The sequence below is a fragment of the Hemiscyllium ocellatum genome, chromosome 1 (genome assembly GCF_020745735.1).
Source record: "Hemiscyllium ocellatum isolate sHemOce1 chromosome 1, sHemOce1.pat.X.cur, whole genome shotgun sequence".
In the NCBI taxonomy this organism is placed as follows: Eukaryota; Metazoa; Chordata; class Chondrichthyes; order Orectolobiformes; family Hemiscylliidae; genus Hemiscyllium; species Hemiscyllium ocellatum.
Window position 1 is genome coordinate 118,694,441 of NC_083401.1, and position 21,044 is coordinate 118,715,484.

A 21,044-nucleotide genomic window follows, 5' to 3' on the forward strand; every position below is an offset into this window, starting at 1 on the left:
CAGCGGACAAAGCCATGTGTTTACTCGCTCCTATAATTGGAAATGACTTCCTTGGCTCTGTGCACAAACCTCAATCCATGCAGTCTCTTGTTTGGCCATGAACTTCTGCCGGATGGTGTGACAATACCCAGGGAGAAGCCAAAAGCAGATCCATTGAAGTTACAATTGACAACATTTACATATAAATTTCAAAAAATAAAGTAGTCTTCTTCATCCAAGCCACCAAAGTGTCTTCAATAAATTTTCATCTTTCTCTCCCTCCAGCTATGGCTAAGTGTACCCTTTACTTCTGCTGCTAAGATGGAGAGAGCCTGATCTGATATAAAGTCTGTTAGCTCTAAAGCTTTGGTGGTGTGAAACCAGATGTCCTTGTGTTTAAACAGGAACAGGCAGATTAAAAGTCTATTTGCAAGAATAGACCTTTATCCTATTCTTGCAAATAGAATTGAATATTCTATCAGAGGGTAGAGATTTTTTTTGATTAGATTAGATTACTTACAGTGTGGAAACAGGCCCTTCAATCCAACAGGTCCACACCGACCCTCCGAAGAGCAACCCACCCATACCCCTACATTTAGCCCTTTACCTAACACTACGGGCAATTTAGCATGGCCAATTCACCTAACCTGCACATTTTTGGATTGTGGGAGGAAACCAGAGCACCCAAAGGTAACCCACACAGATATGGGGAGAATGTGCAAACTCCACACAGACAGTTGCCTGAGGTGAGAATTGAACCCGGGTCTCTGGCGCTGTGAGGCAGCAGTGCTAATCACTGCCCAAATGGACAGGAGGGTCTGCCCATTTCTACAGTAGCCTGAGTGGAAATCAACATAGCACTTGTGTGTGGATGACTTTCCAACTGTGTCCCTCCTTGTGGGGAAGGGCCACCTGGACTAGTTTCTCCACCCCATCCTTGTCACCGTGCCTTCAGTGTTGGGGACCACTGGCTGGGCAATGGAGTGTAGGTGTGCACAGCTGTATAGCAAACCCTAAGGATGCTAGACCTGGCTTCCATGACAGCTGCTAACCAGCCTTTCCAGACAGGTAGCCAGTGGGCCACAGGATGCAACTTCTGGTCAATGAGAGCCATCATGTCCCATATGCTTGTCTGATGCTGCTCCTCACTGCAACATTTAGATGCCTGATTGCTGCCACCATAAGATCCTCTCCTGCCTGGGTCCAAACAGGTTGCTGATCACCAGCAGTCTTTGGAGTGCCAGTGGTTGGCAGAAGTGCTCACCATTTTGTGTACACCAGGACCTCCAGGTCCTTGGTGACAGATTACAGTGCCAGCTTCCTTTTCTTCAACATCATGTGGACATATCCTTCAATGAACAGGACAGATATGGAATGCCAATACTCTTTTGATTGTGCTGTGACATTTTAAAGATGGCGTGGGTGCAAGGGTTGCCAGTGTGTGGGCGGTTATTTGCTGATTGCAGGTTGTTCCGGGAAAGTCATGTGATAAAACAGGACAGAAACTGGATATTCGAGACACCACAGGGGTGAGGTAGGCAATTAACAAGATGAATTTTATAAGATAGGATGAGAAAACTCCTCAGACCTCATGGGGACAAACCCTCCAAAAAAAAAACTCAAAGCAACTCGGATTTAGCCAAAAAACATAAGATTTAGCCCAATGTTTCATGCAGTTTAACCTGCTGTAATGCAGTTCCAGAGTCTGGTCAAAACTCAGCCAGATAGGATAGAATGGGCCAGCAAACCTCTCCATTTTGATAAAAAAAGAAAGGGTCACTGGACCTGAAATATTAACTCTGATTTCTCTCCTTGTATGCTGCCAGACCTTTTGATGTTTTCTTGCAATTTATGTTTTTGTCTCTAACTTACTGATGTATTACAGATGACATCAAACATCAGGATACAGTTCTCTTCCATTTTCATGATATACTATCCCCTTTAAATCTCTTTAATTTCAAACACTACCCTCCCTCGACTGCAGTCAGGGAGGTCTGTCACATCTATGTGGGTGATCAGTTCTGCTTGTGATTAACTTTGGAAGCCAATCCCTCTGTCGCTAAATCATGCTTTTTTTCTTGTACAGAGTCCACACATGGAATAAAAAAAATACATTTCTTCATCAGCTTATGATTTCATCATCACATGACCATACAAATTAAGAGCACAACATGTGATGTTTGAATCCTTCAGCAATCTCTGCCATTTGATAAGATCTGATCTGATTGTATTTCTACCTTTCCCTCTAACCACACACCCTTTGATTGTCTCATCAGCCAATAATCCATTACGTTTGGCTAAAAAAATTCAACTATCCTGCTTCCACTGCTCTCTCTAAGGAAGAGAATTCCACAGGTTAATGTCTGTCAGAGAAAAGAATTCTCCTAATCTCTGTTTTAAATGGGATACCCCTTACCTTTAAACTGTGTTCCCTAGTTCTACCCTTCACTACAAGGGGAAAGGTAATTTCAGCATTCATCCTGTGAAGACCATTGAGACCTTTTCTTCAAGAAGATCGCCTTTCATTCTTCTAAGTCTCAGTGGATGCAGGTCCAAGCTTTCCTTATTGGGAAACCCAACTGGACAGTATAGGAAAAAAGGAAACATTATAGCTGCAGGTGCAATTTAGGCATACTTAAAATGTTACAGAAAAGTTTAGCAATTGATATCTTCCTCAGATAAAATTCCCATCCCCTACAAGTTTTTACATCAAAAGACATCTTTGAAATGTGGCAGTACCCTTTCAAACAATATGGGTTTAAAAAAAGGATAGCACACATATACTATTCATTAAATTAGTCAGTTAATGTTTGGAACAGCCTAGCATCTATAGTCCAGAAAGTCACTTTTCTTGTATGAAAACACACAAGAAATTCTTCAGATGCACATGGCAAACTAAGCTTGAGAGATTAGTACAAAGTGCTATCAGAGAATAAAAATCAATTTGGGACTGAATTATCAATCACAAAATAAAACATTATAACAAATAGATGTTATTTGACCCTCAGGTAGCTTAAGAGATTATTGATCGGGGTCCACCTGCAGCCTTTTTCACAACAAGTTCATTGCATTCCTGTTGACAAATCATTTGTACTCTGCAGCTCTTTTACCAATTCCTGCTGTTTTTCTTTATGTAACTGTAAAGGACACAAGTGTGCACCATACACTAACTTATTCTGGGCTGTTTCAAAGTCAATGACTCTTTTCATAAACTATTTCAAAAGGTATCAAAGACACATTTATAATTACCATTGCATATTTCTACAATTTCCAGTTTGATTGCTGCTGCCAATGACTCCGACAGTTGCATTTTAGAATATCCCAGCAAGGTAGTAACTTCAACCAAAGATTACCAATTCTCCCAGCTATTCAAACATAAAGCCAATTAAATCCTGGTTTCTGGGTATCCCTGATCTGATACCAATTGTCAGTTGACACTTTGTAAGTAATTTTCTGATAGTTTATTGAATTTGTTAAGAACAAGTTTAGATTTGATACATTAGTTAATTAGATAAAAAAAATGTAACTATGACCATTGAAGATGGTTTGCCAATACCAGAGGACAAATAGCCTGCTGATGTGGAATGTATTGGTCTTGCAAATGTATCCTGCTGTCCAATTGAGGTATTAGGGAACTCTTCCCTGGATTTTCCTCCTTTTCTTCTGCTCTGTCTCCCATCAGCCTGATGAGGACTGCTGAATTAGGACTGCTGAATTAAGACTGCTGTCTGGGGACCAGCCAATGAGAAGTGAACTCCCCTCTCTCCCAGTTCTTACTGTTGAATCAAGTTTCTAGCAGCAGGTAATCTACACTGTGTCAAACAATTGCCTGAACCCCTTTGGCTAATAGCCATGGGACAGCCACCTCTGACATCAGATGATCATTGTCCCCTTACCCACTTTCATCTGAGAGTTACTTTACCATTCTTCCTAAGAATAAACACATTTTATGTTTGAAAATAACGCACTGTAGAAGAGGTGTGATTGGTTTAACACTTACTTAGTTGACATCATGTCCTCTGTCTCCTTTCTTGTCATTTTTCCCTTTGTTTTCATTCATGAAAATTTTGGCAAGTTAAATACTGATGTAATAGCTGTCAAATGAAATAGCATGCCAGAAAAATTCACCTATTAAGGAGCTCCAATATTCAACAGATGCTAACCAGTTTTCTCACTTATTTTAACAATAAGTTTTGTGTTATTTAAATTGATTATGTGAGTTCATTAAAGTAGCCTAGTGACAGTGTCTTATTCAGGGTAATAGAGTAAGGGTTGGTTAGCTCAGTTGGCTGGCTACTTTACACTGCAGTGATTCCGATTGCACAGGTTCAATTTCCACCTGATTGTGAAGGACTATTGTAAGGTAACTTGATGTCTATAGGTTGCTCTACCTTTAGTACAAATGAGATCCAATCAACTGTTGCAATGACTGAATCAAACTGCTCATACTTATGTTATAATCATTGAATAAGTGGAGCTTGATTACTGGTGGATTCCTGGTGCATTGATTAACCATTGACATTAATGGCTAAACAATGGCTTGTGACATTTTGTTAGAACCTGTCAATGAAGGCAAAGTTTTAAACCATGAGAAGTTTGTTTGAAAGATCAACATTTAAGAGCTTGCCACTCTCCACAATCACTCCCTCTGCCATCATTTGTTTTGGAACAGTGTTTACCATCTACAAGATGCACTGCAGAAATTCACCAAGGCTACTCCAACAGCACTTTCCCAAACTATGAATTCTATCACTTGGCAGTGCAAAGTAAACATGCACAGGGACACTACCACCTATAAGTTTCCTTTCAATTCATCGCTGGATTAAAATCCTGAAACTACTTTCCTTACAGCACTGTGACTGCCCATACCCAAGGATTGCAATAATCCAACAAGGCAGCTCACCATCACCTTTTTTTAATGGCAGGTACAAATGGGGAAAATGCTTGTCCATCCAGCAATGTTCACTTCTCATGAAAGAATTTTAAAAAGACATAATGTAAGACATTACCAACAATTTCACCAGATAATAGCTCACAACCTCATAATGGAATTTTCCATCAAATACTTAGGAATGATATTGAGATGGTTTAAAATTTAAAAACTTATATGGATGGAAAATGAACCTGTCCAAGGAGGTAACACACATCTTTATAAAGTTCGAGATAATGAGATTAAGGACAGTGTAAACCTGAAAACCTAAGAACAAAACAACACTTCTCCAAAGGTGTTTTTTTTTCTCATAACTGAGAGTGGATAGCTTACTCTACTCAGGGAATTTAAACGAACAGTTTACTTTAAACTTTGATTGCATTATAAGATGATAGACTGTAGCATTAAACATTTGGATTCTATATTAAATTAAGACTTTGTTTTGCATTTTGTAACTGTTTTAGTATGGTGACATAATTGACCATTTGAAGTGTACCGCACGTTAATTTATGTTAGGAAAATTGTAAAAAATAATAAAACATTTAATGTAGTCTTCTGTATAAACTGAAATAACCCATTCTCAATGCACTCTTTCAATAGGGAGGTACACTTTGAAGAGCTTCATGAATACTTATAAAGTCTGCAATATTTATGATCTAGCTAATCATTATTAAAGAAAAGCAAGCTATCTGGAAGAAGGTAATATCTATCGTTTGCTAATTTTTCTCCTTGAGGGAGAGCTATTTCAGCAATTCTGGCCCATAAAAAAGTGTCTGTGAATACTGAGCGATTTGAACGTAAGAAAAAGAGACTATCAGGGGAATGCCTCCAATGTAGTTTAATAAAGGGTTACAGCCATAAATCACATCAAACCCTTTCATCCCAAGAAGCAGTGCAGTGCAGATAGTTATGTTCAATATATTAAATCTTTTATTAATTTCACATTTTAGGATCACACATAGCCTGTTAAGAGTGTGTGTGTGTGTGGGGGGGAGGGGGGGTGGCGCAGGGGTAGTGGGGCAGTTCTATTTGTGGCATATATGAGTATGATGATCATTTAAATATGGTCTGATTGTTTCTGCTATTTCTTGGTTATCATATTTAAGAAACTAATCCATCACATCTGTGTAATAAAGTATTTTTGCTTCTGATCCCACCTTGTTTTAAAAAATCACTTAAAAGTCCAGTTGGTCCCTAGGGCAATATGAAACTTGGAGATAGTGAGGACTGCAGAGTTGATAAAGTGTGGAGCTGGAAGAGCATAGCAGGCCAAGCAGCATCAGAGGAGCAGGAGAGTCAATGTTTTAGGTTGGGATCCTTCAGTCCTGACGCACGGTCCCAAAATGTCGACTCTCCTGCTACTCATTTGCTACTTGGCTTGCTGTGCTTTCTTGAGCTCCACACTTTATCGATATGAAACTTGGCCAACTTGATGATTGTCAATTCACAAACTCATCTTTGCGATACACTCAACCCTTTATTACTGGCTCCCCTTATTTTACATATATTTTTGCTAAAAGACTGGTTACAGTGGGAGATCCAAGCACTGCCTCATTTCCTCTCTTACCCAGACTCTTGCTTCCTAATTCTCCCGTAATGAAACAATGAAGATAGGTTCAGATTCTATTGACTGTGCAGAAGTATGACAGATCACTCATCATTCTGAGAGTGTAGGAGAAAGTGAGGATAGCAGATGATGGAGATCAGAGTCAAGACTGTGTTGCTAGAAAAGCACAGCAGGTCAGGCAGCATCCCAGGAGCAGGAGAATTGACGTTTCAGGCATAAGCTCTTCTTCATGAATGAGACTTGCGGGCCAGGAGGCTGAGAAATAAATGGGAGGAGGGTGGGGCTGGGGGAAGGCAGCTGAAAATGCAATAGGGACATGAAGGTGGGAGAAAAGGTGAGAGGTCGGAGAGGAGGGTGGAGTGGATAGATGATAAAGACAATGGACAAGTAAAGAAGGCGGTGCCAAATTGGGGGGAGAGGGGAAATGAGGAATCTGGTGAAATCTTAATTAATCCCGTGTGGTTGCCGGGTCCCAAGGTGGAAGTTGAGGCATTCTTCCTTCAGGCATCGGGTGGTAAGGGTTTGGTGATGGAGGAGGCCCAAGACCTGCATGTCCTTGGTGGGGTGGGAGGTGGAGTTAAAATGTTCAAACACGGGACGGTGGGGTTGGATGGTGCAAGTGTCCTAGAGATGTTCTCTGCGTGATCTGCAAGTTGGCATCCTGTCTGCCCAATGTAGAGGAGACCACATCGGGTGTGATGGATATAGTAGATGACATGTGTGGAGGTACAGGTAAATTTCTGTTGGATGTGGAAGGATCCATTGGGACCTTGGATGGAGATGAGGGGGGAGGTGTGGGTGCAGGTTTTGCACTTCCTGCGGTGGCAGGGGAAGGTACCGGGAGGGGTGAGCGCTGATGGGGTGGCGTGGATCTGACAAGGGAGTTATGGACGGAATGGTCTCTCTGAAACGCTGATATGTGTGGGAAAGGAAATATGTCCCAATTGATAGGGTCAGTTTGTAGGTGGCAGAAATGGCAGAGGATGATGTGATGTATATGGAGGTTGGTGGGGTGGAAGGTGAGGACCAGGGAGTTCTGTCGTTGTTGCATTGGGATGGGTGGCGTTCAAGGCACGAGGTGTGGGAAGTGGAGGAGATGTGCTGGAGAGTATCATCAACCACATTGGCATGGAAATTGCTGTCTTTGAAGAAGGAGGACATCCGAGATTCTCTATGGTGGAACTGGTCAACCTGGGAACTGATGTGGCAGAGGCGAAGGAATTAAGGATAAGGGATGGCGTTTTTACAGGAGTAGTGTGGGAGGAAGTGTAGTCTTGGTAAGCTGTGGGAATCCATGGGTTTGTAGTCGATGTCCATGGTTCGTTAGTCATTGGAGATGGAGATGGAGAGGTCCAGGAAGGGGAGGGAGACAGGTGAATTTGAGGTTTAGTAAAAGGTGTTAGTGAAGTTGATGAATTGTTTAATCTCCTTGTGGGAGTACGAGGAGGTGGGAGAATTGGAAGGAGAAGTTGTTGAGGGTAAGGACCAGTTCAACCAGGCAGATGAGGGTGTCATGGAAAGGTGCTGGTTGGGATGGTGTGAGAAGAAGGAACGGAGGGCTTGGAGGCCTTAGTCATGGAGGCTAGGTGTGTACAGGGACTGGATCTCCATGGTGAAGATAAGGTGTTGGAGACAGGGAAACGAAAGTCTTGGAGGAGATGAAGGGTGTGGGTGGTGTCTCGAACGTACATGGGGAGATCCTGGACTAAGGGGGACAGGACAGTGTCAAGGTATGCAGAGATGAATTGAATGAGGCAGGAGCAGGCCGAGACAGTGGGTCGACCGGGGCAGTCAGGTTTGTGAAGTTTGGGTCAGACGTGGAATTGGGCAATGCGGTGTTCACAGATAATGAGATTGGACGCTGTGGATGGGAGATCCCCAGAGGTGATGAGGTTATGGATAGTCTTGGAGATGATGGATTGATGATGGGCTGTGAGGGTTATAGTGCCTCTACCTGTCCACCCCCCTCACCATCCAACCTCCTGCCCTCGCAATGCTCATCCCTCCACTCCTTCTGTTCCAACCCCAACATCACGATCAAACCAGCAGACGAGTTGGTTGGTTGGGGATGGGGGGGGTGCGGAGGAACACAGTGTTAGTTTAGTGCACTGACTTCGATTACCGCTGAAACCAGGTGCCAAGTTGAAGACACCTCCTTTTACTGCCGCCTTGACCATGATTTCACCTTCCATGACCAAACCATCATCTCCCAGACCATCCACAACCTCATCAAGTCTGGGGATCTCCCATCCACAGCCTCCAACCTCATCATCCATGAACCTCACCCTGCCCGATTCTACCTCCTTCCCAAGATTCATAAACCTGACTCCCCCAGGCGACCCATTGTCTCAGCCTACGCCTGTCCCACTGAACTCATCTCTTCCTACCTCGACACCATCCTGCAACCCCATTAGTTCAGGAGCTCCCCATCTACATTTGGGATACCATTCATGCTCTTCATCTCCTCCAAGATTTCTGTTTCCCTGGTCCCTTATGCCTAACCTTCACCATGGACATCCAGTCCCTGTACACAATTGTCCACCATGATGAAGGCCTCCAAGCCCTCCCTTTCTATCTCTTACACCATCCCAATCAATACCCTTCCACTGACGCTCTCATCTGCCTGGCTGAACTAGTCCGCAACCTTAGCAACATCTCCTTCTAATCCTCCTACTTCTTCCAAATCAAAGGGTTAACCATGTGCACTTGCATGGGCCCCAGCTATGCCTGCCTTTTTGTCGGGTACATGGAACAGTTCATCTTCTGCAGCTACACCGGCACTATTCCCCACCCTTTCCTCCGCTACATCGATGACTATGTTGGCACTACCTCGTACTCCCACAAGGAGGTTAAACAGTTCATCAATTTCACTAACACCTTCCACTCTGACCTCAAATTCACTTGGACCATCTTGGACACCTCCCTCCACGTACTAGACCTCTCTATTTCTATCTCCGGTGACCAATTAACCATAGACATCTACTTCAAACTCACTGAATCCCTCAGCTACCTGGACTACACCTCCTCCCACCCTGTGTCCTGTAAAAATGCCATCCCTTAGTCCCAATTCCTCTGCCTCTGCCGCATCTGTTCCCAGGATGACCAATTCCTCCATAGAAAATCTCAGATGTCCTCATTCTTCAAAGACAGCAATTTCCCCACCCAGGTGGTTGATGATGCCCTCCAGTGAATCTATTCCACTTTTCGCATCTCTGTCCTTGAACCCCACCCCTCCAAATGCAACAAGGACAGAACTCCCCTGGCCCTCACCTTCCAGTCCACCAACCTCCGTATACATCGCATCATCTTCCGTCATGTCAGCCACCTACAAACAGACCATACCACTTGATATATATTTCCCTCTTCATCCCTATTAGCGTTTTGGAGAGACATTCCCTCCATGACTCCCTTGTCAGACCCATACCCTCCCCACTTCCCCACACAACAGCCCACAACCCCATTCTTGGCACCTTCCCCTCCCATCGCAGGAAATGCAAAACCTGCACCCATACCTCCTGCCTCATCTCCATCTAAGGTCCCAAAGGATTCTTCCAGATCCAACAGAAATTTACCTGTACCTCCACACATGTCATCTACTGTATCTGTTGCACCCAGTGTGGTCTCCTCTACATCAGGGAGACAGGACGCCAACTTGCAGAACATTTCAAAGATCTAGGTCACCCGCAACAACCAACCCCAGTGCCCTATGGCTGAACACTTTAACGCCCCCTTCCACTCCACCAAGGACATGCAGATCCTGGGCCTCCTCCATCACCAAACCCTAACCACCTGGAGGAAAGAAAACCTCATCTTCTGCCTTGGGACCCTGCAACCACATGGGATTAATGTGGATTTCACCAGTTTCCTCATTTCCCCTCCCCACACCTTATCCCAGTCCCAACCTTCCAACTCGGCACTGTCCTCTTGACCTGTCCAGTGTCTTTTCCACCTATCCGCTTCACCCTCCTCCCCAGGCTATCACCTTCTCCCTCACCTTCAGCTACCTATTGCATTCTCAGCTACCATCCCCCCAGCCCCAGCCCATTTCCATTTATCTCTCAGCCCCCCGTCCCACAAGCCTCATTTCTGATGAAGGGCTTATGCCCGAAACGTCGGTTCTCCTGCTCCTCAGATGCTGCCTGATCTGCTGTGCTTTTCTAGCACCACACTATTTACTATGAGAATTTAACCAGTTGTAAACTCTAGTAAAAATGTCACCCCAAATTTCATTCATGGTATCCAAGTTTGCTGTCAAAATTAGTCTGTACGTATTAAAAACAAATTGGCAAGTGTTTCATTGTGCAATTATATCAGCCATGAATAGTTTCCTATTATGATATCTATTGTATGGCAGATTAGAGCAAACTTTCATTTCATGTGGCAGTGGTAGAACACAGAGTTTGATTGAAATTTCATAAAGGTTATAGCTTGCATGAATAGATTGTACCTCGTTGGATTACATATTCTCAACTGTTGAACATTAATTAAAATACTGCCTCATGATTACTCACACTCCTTTTAAGATAGGATGGTTTTAAAATAAGGAGTTACAGAAACATAAAAATAGAGAAGGTATGAGCAGGAGTAGGACATTCAGCCTCTTGAGCCTGCTCCACCGTTCAGTATGATCATGGCTGATCATCAAGCTCAATCCCCTAACCCTGCCCTCTCCCCATATCCCTCGGACCCTTTAACCACAAGAGCTACGTCTACCTTCTTGAAAACTTGCAATGATTTGGTCTCAACCACTTTCTGTGGGAGAGTTGTAATAAGTGGAATGCAATAAGAGTAATACATTTTATTAATCAGTAACTCAATGCAATTCAATAAAAATATATATATATTTCATTCAATAGTTTTGTTAGTGACACTACATGTGGAATTTGAGAAATGACATATTGTAAATGTTGTATGTTTAAGATGAATAAATACTTTGGACATAAGTTTCTCAAAGCTTTCAATGAGGGGATGTTTTTCTCCCTTTTTGTATGGAACAATTGCAGACTAAGGGACAAGAATGAACCACTTGCCTTTTTTCTTATCTACTAACTGCTGTATTTAAACTTGGTATGCAAGGCCTGATGTTCAATGTGGCACACCAACATGGGATTCTGAGACTGACATCAAGTTTAAAATAGTGTTCTTTAGAAGTCTAAGACACTTACAGAAATTTGCAAAGTATTCTATCAAAGAAAGGATATATCAAGGCATTTAGACTAATTAAAAAATGAATCCAATTTTTTTAACCTTTCTTTTTGGACTTCCCTCTTATTTTACTCTCTGTGTGTTGCTTTAATATTTATTCTCGTGTTCAGTAATTAATAAACTCATGCTTCTTTGCCGAGAGAAGAAAGCCTGATTAAGTTAGCTCTTTTAAATCAAATTCCTTTGGGACTGGAGAAAAGACGTCTGTAAAGAAAAGATCCCTTTATGTCAGCCTGGCTGCAAACAGCTGAGAGTGCTGATGAATAACCAAAGGGAGCCAATTCATTCCTCCTTACTCAAGAGGTTAATAATTTGGGGTATCCTATCAGGAACTGGAAAATTGGGGAACCTCACCTGAGATCAGCTTGCAACACACCATCCAAGACAAACTAACCCTCTTGATTGATGCCACGTGCACAAACATTCATTCCCTCCACCATCAACACTCCCTAGCTGCAGTGTTAAAAATCACACAACACCAGGTTATAGTCCAACAGGTTTATTCGGAAGCACTAGCTGCAGTGTGTACTATCTACAAAATACACTACATAAATTCACCAAGGCTTTACAGATAGCATCTTCTAAACCCACACCACTACCACTGAGAAGGGTAAGATGAGCAAATACATGGGAATTCCACCACTTGCAGCTATTCCTCCAAGCCACTCCTCGTCCTGACTTGGAACTTGTTGCTGTTCCTTTAATGCCAATGGGTCAAAATCCTGGAATGCATTCGTAAACAGCATTGTAGGTATGTCTACATTAGATGCACTGCAGTAGCTCAATTGGACAGTTCATCACTATCTTCTCAAAAATAATTAGGGAGAGGCAATAAATGCTGGGATGCCCCCATCCTTTGAATGTGTAAGAGACTGAGCAAAGTACCTGGATGTCATTAAATGAGCACAGGCTCCTGGCACTACAGTACTTGAGGTGCATCTTTATCTCAAGACTATATGTTTAGCTGTAAATAAGTCCACCAGAGTTCTTCAAGTAAACAGATTCCGTGTACATATTTTGTCTTACATTTACACAACACAAGAATATTATTGCAGTCTCAATCTATGGTCAGCTGACCACTGCAGCCAGTTTAGGTTCATATTGCATTCTTTTTAAAATCCATTTTAATTCATAAAATGTATCAGTTATAACAATCACATGATGGAAGTTAAAATTTCAATAGTCTATATTTATTACCACCATAACAATTCTATAGAAGGGCAGCATGATAGCTCAGTGGTTAGCACAGCTGCCTCATAGCACCAGGGACCTTGGTTTGATTCCATCCTTGGGTGACTGTAAATGTGAAGTTTCCATATTTGCTCCATGTCTGTGTGGGTTTCTGCTGGTGCTCATTTCCTACCACAGTTCAAAGATGTGCAGATTGGGTGAACATGCCATGGTTAATAGGGAGATTATGTGGATAGGGTTAGGGGTGTGGGAAGGAAGTGGGTTTGGGTGGGGTGTTTTTCTGAGGTCAGTGCAAACTCAATGGGTGGAAAGGCCTCCATCTGCACTGTAGGGATTCTATGATTCTACTTTAAAAAGGAACAATTCTATCAAATTCAAGATCCAAACAGCCTTAAACTGCCTCAATCAAAGCTGCCTTCTGCCTACGTTTGGATTTAGATCCCCATTTGAATGATGCTGTAGGTTGGAGATGGCAAATGGAGCCCCTCACTTCAGTTTGACAGCTATGCAAGTCAACCTTATCCCACACTGAGCAGCACAAGAGGGAATAAGCATTTTACTGATTCTGGAGCGTACTGAACATGCAATGACAGCAGCTTTGTGAAAATAGGAGGATTAGTATACCTGGTGAAACTAGACTATGTGCTTTCTGAAACTTTAATATTCTTTTATAATGAAGCACTCTAAACCATACATATTGCCTAACCCATGCAATTAATTCCCCTCACTTCTTTTGATCTTACACTCTTTTACTCTGTATGTAAAAATCCAAACACTACTGCAATTTTATGTGGCTTTATCCACATGCACTTACATTGGTTAATTTTGCATTGAAACTGATCAATTGCTATTCCCTTTAATGCTATACCAACATTTGCACTTCAGTTCTTTCATGTTGTTACAGATTGTCTATTCATTGGACTTTTAAATGTGTAACTGGAGATGTAATTGGTGTAACAAAAATGTCGAACCTTTTGACTTAGTGGTGGAAATGATACCACAAAGCCAAGTGCTTACTCTTATGAGAAAATAAAAATTCATTAATGCTTATGTAAAGATATAAATTTCTAAGACTAGTTTGTCCTTCACAAATTGAGCGATGTTTTGAGTACATCTGTGTGTATAAAGAGAGGGCCATACTTACTTTATTAGCTTTGGTATTTTGTGAGAATGTACAATATAAGATGCATGTAACATATTTTTGCAACGAGAGTCTAGAATGTGGATCATGTTCAAAACACAACATTCATTGGATGCACATCCCTCAAGAGGCCTGTGGAAAATCAGCCTGCCTGACCTCTAAGTATAGGGCGAGTGAACTAAAACCTCACAGACAGCTGCCGTCATGGGGGGGTTAGAAACAAAATCGACTGACTAGATGCAAGTGAGGGGCCTAAGGGAGTGCCTGGTAATGGATCAATCAAAAAGCATGTGTGGTTCTCAGCCCAAAGTTTTATTAAGAAACTAGCAGGACCAATTCTGTTACTTCAAACAGCATATTATTTTTTACTTACTCTATTGAAATATTGAAGGAAAAGTTATAAATGACAGGAGTTTATGGATTGAAAACAACTTGCGATTGGATGCAGTTCGTGAAGATCAATAATATAGCCTTTCATTGAGCAGTGCTTATCAGAGCTGTATAATGCAGAAACCTCTTAGCTTGGTCCCTGCTACAGTGGAGGGAGCATTTTCAAGTTTGCAACCTGATTGAACAGTGCATTCAAGAGTTGATCTTCAGGGCAAACCAATTAACATTTCAACTCTGGCCTCTCTAAAAAAAATTAGGCAGAGATGGGGGGATGACAGCTCCATCATGACAATTTGTAAGAAAAGCTTGGCAGCACCTGGAATTTTCAGACTGCAGCAAAAACAGGAGTTGAGAGAAGACTTCAGAGGATTGACACTATGTTGGAATTCCTATTAATTACTGAGGAACTACAGTGAAATGAGTTCTCCAAAGGATGGCAGCAAGAGTAGGCGCATGTTCCACTAATGGATCAAGCCTTGGATGGAGTTGACTGAGGAAGTCAGAAGTAGGTATGTGTTTTCTCTAACCTGGAGATTGTCTATTAAGAGACCTTAGGAAGGCTTCAGATGTCAAGATCTACATTCTTACTTGCCCAGAATTCCCCTGCAGAATACATTTCAATACAGCACAGATTCCTGTTGGAGTTTTTCTGCCTGCAGGTACCTAAACAGCTAACACTTCAAGTCTCCCCAATGCCCTTTTGTATCATGCCTCACAGGAACCCTTCACAAGTGGGCAGAATTTAATGCAGGCAATACCTGGTCCAGGCTGTTGAGACAGGTGTCCACCCCTCTGTCCTGCATATAGACAATCATATTCCTGAGGAGTGCAAGGCTGTCAGAGATTGTCCTGCCCAGTATAGCACAGGTTTGGTGAGGAGAATCATTAATCCCAGAGCAGATCTGACATGGTTGGTGATAACCTTAGACAGTATTCTGCAATTTGCATTCAGCAGTGAAATTAGTCACCAATTTCTAATTTCCTTCCTCTCCTCCATTTTCTTGGTAGATGAGGGTGATGATACCTTTCCTCATAGATTCACACATGTCACCTGCCGGAAGCATACTGTCATACACCTCCCACAGCTCCTGGCCAATCAAGTCCCACAAAGCTGAATACAGCTTGGCTGGTAAGCCGTTGCTTCTGAGAGTTTTATTCTTTTCTCAGGAATCGAGGGCCTTGGTCAGCTCATCCAGAGATAATGTCTGGTCCTGTTTCTCCCAGACCTCTTTGATAGAGGACAGGAACACATTGGATCCATCAAGATTGCTCATCCTTTGACATCATTCCAGCCTTGGTTCAAACATAGATAAAGGAGCTGAACTCAAGCTGAGAAGTGGGAGTTACTGCCCTTGATGGCAAAGCAGTGTTTGACTGAGTATTGTATTAACAAGTCTAAGCAAAATTGGAGACCAAGGAAATAAGAGGGAAAACTGCCCAATGCTTTGGAGCCCAAAGTAAAACTTTTGTGATTTTTGAAGGCCAATAATCTTACTTCTGGGATGTGCTGCAGGAGTTCCTCAAAGTCATGACTCTAAGAGTATCTTCAGCCAATTCATCAATAGCCTTTCTTCCACGTGAGGTCCAAAATAAGAACGTTCCCTGATGAATTTACACCATTTGACACCATTTGGAACTTCTCACTTACTAAAAAATCCTGCATTCATGCGCTGTAAGACCTGGACAACATCCCAAGCTTGAGCTGATAATTGGCAAATAATATTCATGGCACATAGTGCCACGCAGCAGTCATCTCCATGAAGGGAGAAAGTAGCCATCCCTCTTTGGCATTCAATGGCACTATAATCACCAAATGACCCAGTATCAACACCTTGGGGGTTACCATTGACCAGAACTTGAACTGGACCAGCCACTATAAGAGAAGGTCAGAGTCTGGGAATTCAATGAAAATAACCAACTTTGTGACTCCCCTGTCACTCATCTCCAAGTCACAATTCAGGAATATTCACCACTTGACCTGAAAAGAGTTGCTTCAACAATACTCATGAAGTTCAGCATCCAAAGCAGCCCACTTGATTGGCACCCCATCTGTCACCTTCAAAGATAACCCTCTTCACATCAGTGCACAGTAGTGTACCAGTGTGTACTGTCCATAAGGTACTGTGCTGTAACGTATCAAGCTTCTTTCAACAGCACCTATCAAATCTGACCCTTTTCTTCAAAATAGGAAAGGGCAGCAACTGTATGCAAACACCACCATGGTCTTCTCCAAGTCACAGACCATCAGAACTTGGAATTATATCAACATTCCTTTATTATTGGAGCCAAAGTTGTGTAACCCTCCCTTTCTAATAGCAGCTATTCCCATGAACTGCAGCAGTTTGAGAAGACAGCTCATCACTATTGTCTCAAGGGCAATTACTGGTGGACAATGAATGCTGGCCTTGCTAGCTACACTCACAGAAAGCATAAAAACCCAAACATGTGCATGATGAAAATGTAACTGATAATTTTGTGTAGACTTGATTATTCATTAAAGTGATCTAACGAACGTGAAGCTGGTAATTAAATTGATTATGACTGAAACCTTGAAGATACTTTAGCTGGTAACCTGATAGTAAAGTAAGGCTCAGTTTGAATATTCCATTTATTTTGTTGCCTCATCATCAAAACGGGGTTAATGAAACAGACTGAGAGAACTATGATTTCAGGATTCAAGAGAAAAGATGAAACGTGGATGCAATCTAAATCTTTGAATAATGAAAGGGCAATGTGATGTGGATGAGTTTGATGATTTAGCTTTGACTGTGACCTAAAACAGAGCACATGAATACAACATTAACAATTTTAATTAGTAGTTAGAAAATAAAGCATTGAAATAGTATAAATGTAATACTGACTCATAATAGATGAAACAAAGGTATTTAAAACAACTCAATAAATATGTAAGAGTGGATTAACATAAGAGGATTAAATACTATTAATAAATTCTTGTCTGTCATCTCAGAAATGACATTGTGCCATTGTGCAATGTTGATTTGTGATTTCTTGCCTCTTCAAGGAGATGAAGTGTTGTGGATTAGAGTAATTATAGGGAGAGTTTGTTCTTTGTCCCATGTGTGAATGTATTCCTTTAACATGAAAGGTGACCAAACCAGCATAATATTATCTTTTACTTTGGCTGGTTAACTTTGTTACTTTTCTGATATTTCAAATTCAGGCTTGTGCACTTCAGCAGTATTCTTTAATGCCAGTGAGGATTTTCCAGCAAGACTCAGTGGAATCTCCCGAACAAGCAACATCTATAATTAGAAATAACTCTCTATGCTGTTTCTCCAGGAATTCTACCAGATTTCTATCAAAGTAATGGTAGGAGATCAGAAGGACCACACAGAAACTCATGGTCTGGCTGTTTAAACTCTTCTGATTGTGAGATGAATGTATTACGTAAAAGGAATTGCTCCTTGCAAAGATTTTCATTTGGAATTAATTTGATTTCTGAGGCATTCAGAGCAACAACAATTTCATGTAAACATCAATCAGCAGAAGCTTTGAGGTTATAAGCACACAGGTAAACAACTCCCCAGTGAATCTGAAGACAGAGGTTGACACTCAGCTTCTGTTTAATTATGTTGCTCTCACACATCGCAATGAAGCCAGTCCACTGCAAAAATAATTATGTTATAATGTTTCTTGATATATGACTCTGCATGTCTTTTTTTCTAAATTTTTAAAGCAGTTCATTTATTGGATTCATAAAATATACTTTCATAGCTTGAGGAAAATGAAAGTGGAAGAGAGGAACGTATGAATAATTAATTTAGAAGGCTATATGTACATTTTGATACATTAAAGTTTCAATTTGAAATTAGTTTGAAGAAGCAGTAATTTAACAAACAAGTTTGGATGGAGCCTTCACACTGGAGCTCCCTGCAGGACTTAGCATCTTGCACAGACCAACCTCCTGATTGGTCACTGCTACACTCACAGCCCACTTAAGGACAATAGGCAGAATGCAGGTGTTGCCATTCCAACCCTGAAGTGTTGGTGCCACCTCAGCCAGAGGTTCCTGCTCCTGAGGCAGGTTGGTAATGGAGGGGATGCTTCAATTTTTAAATCCAAAGGGAAAAATTAAGAACTGCTGGAGCGGAGCATGCAAGGCTTTCTGGATAGCTCATTGGAACCGTGAGATTTGCTTTTCCTGCCTGCAGCCTGTCCTGTGGTTGGGAGATAGCTAGTCCGTCTCGGATGCAACTACTCGAAGAACTTCCCCTCCCCCTTCCCCACCCCATCATCCCATCTCTACTCATCTTCCAGCCCAGCTCCCTGGGGCTGAGAACATTCTGCCCATTAGCTTTAGAGGAAGATTTTTCAAACAGCTTTCATGACACTGTTAATTTACTATTGCCTTTCCCCAGACAATTTGTCATTGACTTGCCAAATTACTCCTGTGCATTTTAAAGATGATACATGTTGCTGACAATTGTGAGGGAGTGAATATTCAAGATGCTGAATAATGTACTGATTAAGCAGACTGCTTTGTCCTGGGAAGTGCCAAGCTTGAGCCTTGTTAAAGCTTTATTTATCCAATGGAACAGCATCCATTTCAGTGAAAACAAAGTGCGGGAAATACTCAGCAGATCTGCCAGTTTCTATGGGAAAAGAAACTAAGTTAACATTATGAGCTGAACATTACTCTTCTTCAGATCTGCCACCCAGTGTCCTTTAAATACTAAAGCAGGAGTCGGCCATTCAGCCCCTTGAACCTGCTCCACCATTAGATATGATTATGGCTGACCTCATCTCAGCCTCAACTCCACTTTCCTGCCCTGCCTCAATCATCCTTTAATCTATTACTAGTTAAATATTGGTCTGTCTCCTCCTTAAATGTGTTCAATGTCCTGGTGTCTGCTGTATGCTGGTGTAGTGAATTCCACAGATCCATGACTCTTTGAAAAAAAATAATTTCTCCTCATATCTGTTCTAAATCTGCAATCCCTTATCCTTAACACTCATTCTAGATTGCCCCATATGAAGAAACATCCTCTCTTGCACAGTGGCACAGTGGTTGCACGGTGGCACAGTGGTTAGCACTGCTGCCTCACAGCGCCATAGACCCGGGTTCAATTCCCAACTCAGGCGACTGACTGTGCGGAGTTTGCACATTCTCCCCGAGTCTGCGTGGGTTTCCTCTGGGTGCTCCGGTTTCCTCCCACAGTCCAAAGATGTATGGGTCAGGTGAACTGGCCATGCTAAACTGCCTGTAGTGTTAGGTAAGGGGTAAATGTAGGGGTATGGGTGAGTTGTTCTTCGGTGGGTCAGTGTGGACTTGTTGGGCCAAAGGGCCTGTTTCCACACTATAAGTAATCTAATCTAATCTCTATGTCCACTTTGTCAATCCCTTTTAACATCTAATATACACCAATTAGATCTCATCTCATCCTTCTAAACTCCAGACACTGAGACTAAACAGTTCAATCACTTCTCATTAGACAAACCCTTCATCTCTGGAATTAATCCCGTGCACCTTGTCTGAATTGTTTCCAATACAATTACATCCTTTCTTAAGCTGAGGGGGGGAGGGTGCAAACTGCACACAGTACTCGAGATACAGTCTCACCAATGCACAATTGCAGCGATGCTTTTCTGCTGTTACACTGTACTCCTTTAGTGTCAAAATTCCATTTACACTTATTACCTGCTGTACCTGCTAACTAGTTTTCTGTACTGTGCATTTTGAAGTTTCTCTTCAGTTAGATAAGAAGAGACCCTATTAATGTTCCAACTAAAATGGGTAGCTTCACACTTGCCCACATTAAACTCCATGTTCCAAACTTTAATCCATTCACCTAGCCTATCCATATTCGTTTGTAGATTTCTTAGTACTTACTTTCAAATTACTTTCAGTATCGTCAGAGGTTGGCACTCCTGAGGCAGGTTGGTTGTTAACAGGGTGTTTCCACTTTGAGGCTAAAGCAAACAATTAAAAATCACAGGAGCCAAGCAATGCAAGGCTCTTTGGATGGCTCATTGGAACTATAGGATTTCAGTAGCTTTCTTTCTCTGCTATTTCACTGTCATCTGCAATGTTAGCTCTGGTACATCTTATCCCTGCATTCAAGTCATTAATTCTGATTGTAAATAATTGGGTCCTAAGGACTAAGCCCTGTGGTACCTCACAGCTAAACAATCAGAAAAAAGAGCAATTTATCCAACTCTAATGTGTCTTTTGGTTAGCCAAACCTCTATCAAGTTAATATATTGCTGCCAAACCATAGAACATAGAATGTTACAGCACAGTACATGCCCTTTGGCCCTCGATGTTGTGCCAACCTGTGGAACCAATCTGAAGCCTACCTATCCCACACTATTCCAACCTGTGAGACTTTACCTTTTATTTTAACCTTTTATGCAGCACCTTATTAAATGCCTTCTAGAAGTCTAAATATACTACATCTGCTTGAATCCCATTATCCCCTTTGCTTGTTACATCTTTGAAGAACTCTAGCAAAATAGTTAAACACGACTTATCCTTCATAAAACCATTCTGACACTGGTGGACTTTCCAAATGTCCCATCACTACTTCCTTAATGAAATCCAGCCATTTTCCAATAGCAAATGTTAAACTGACTGATTTAGTTATAGTTTCCTCATTTCTATATCCCTCCCTTTTTTTTTA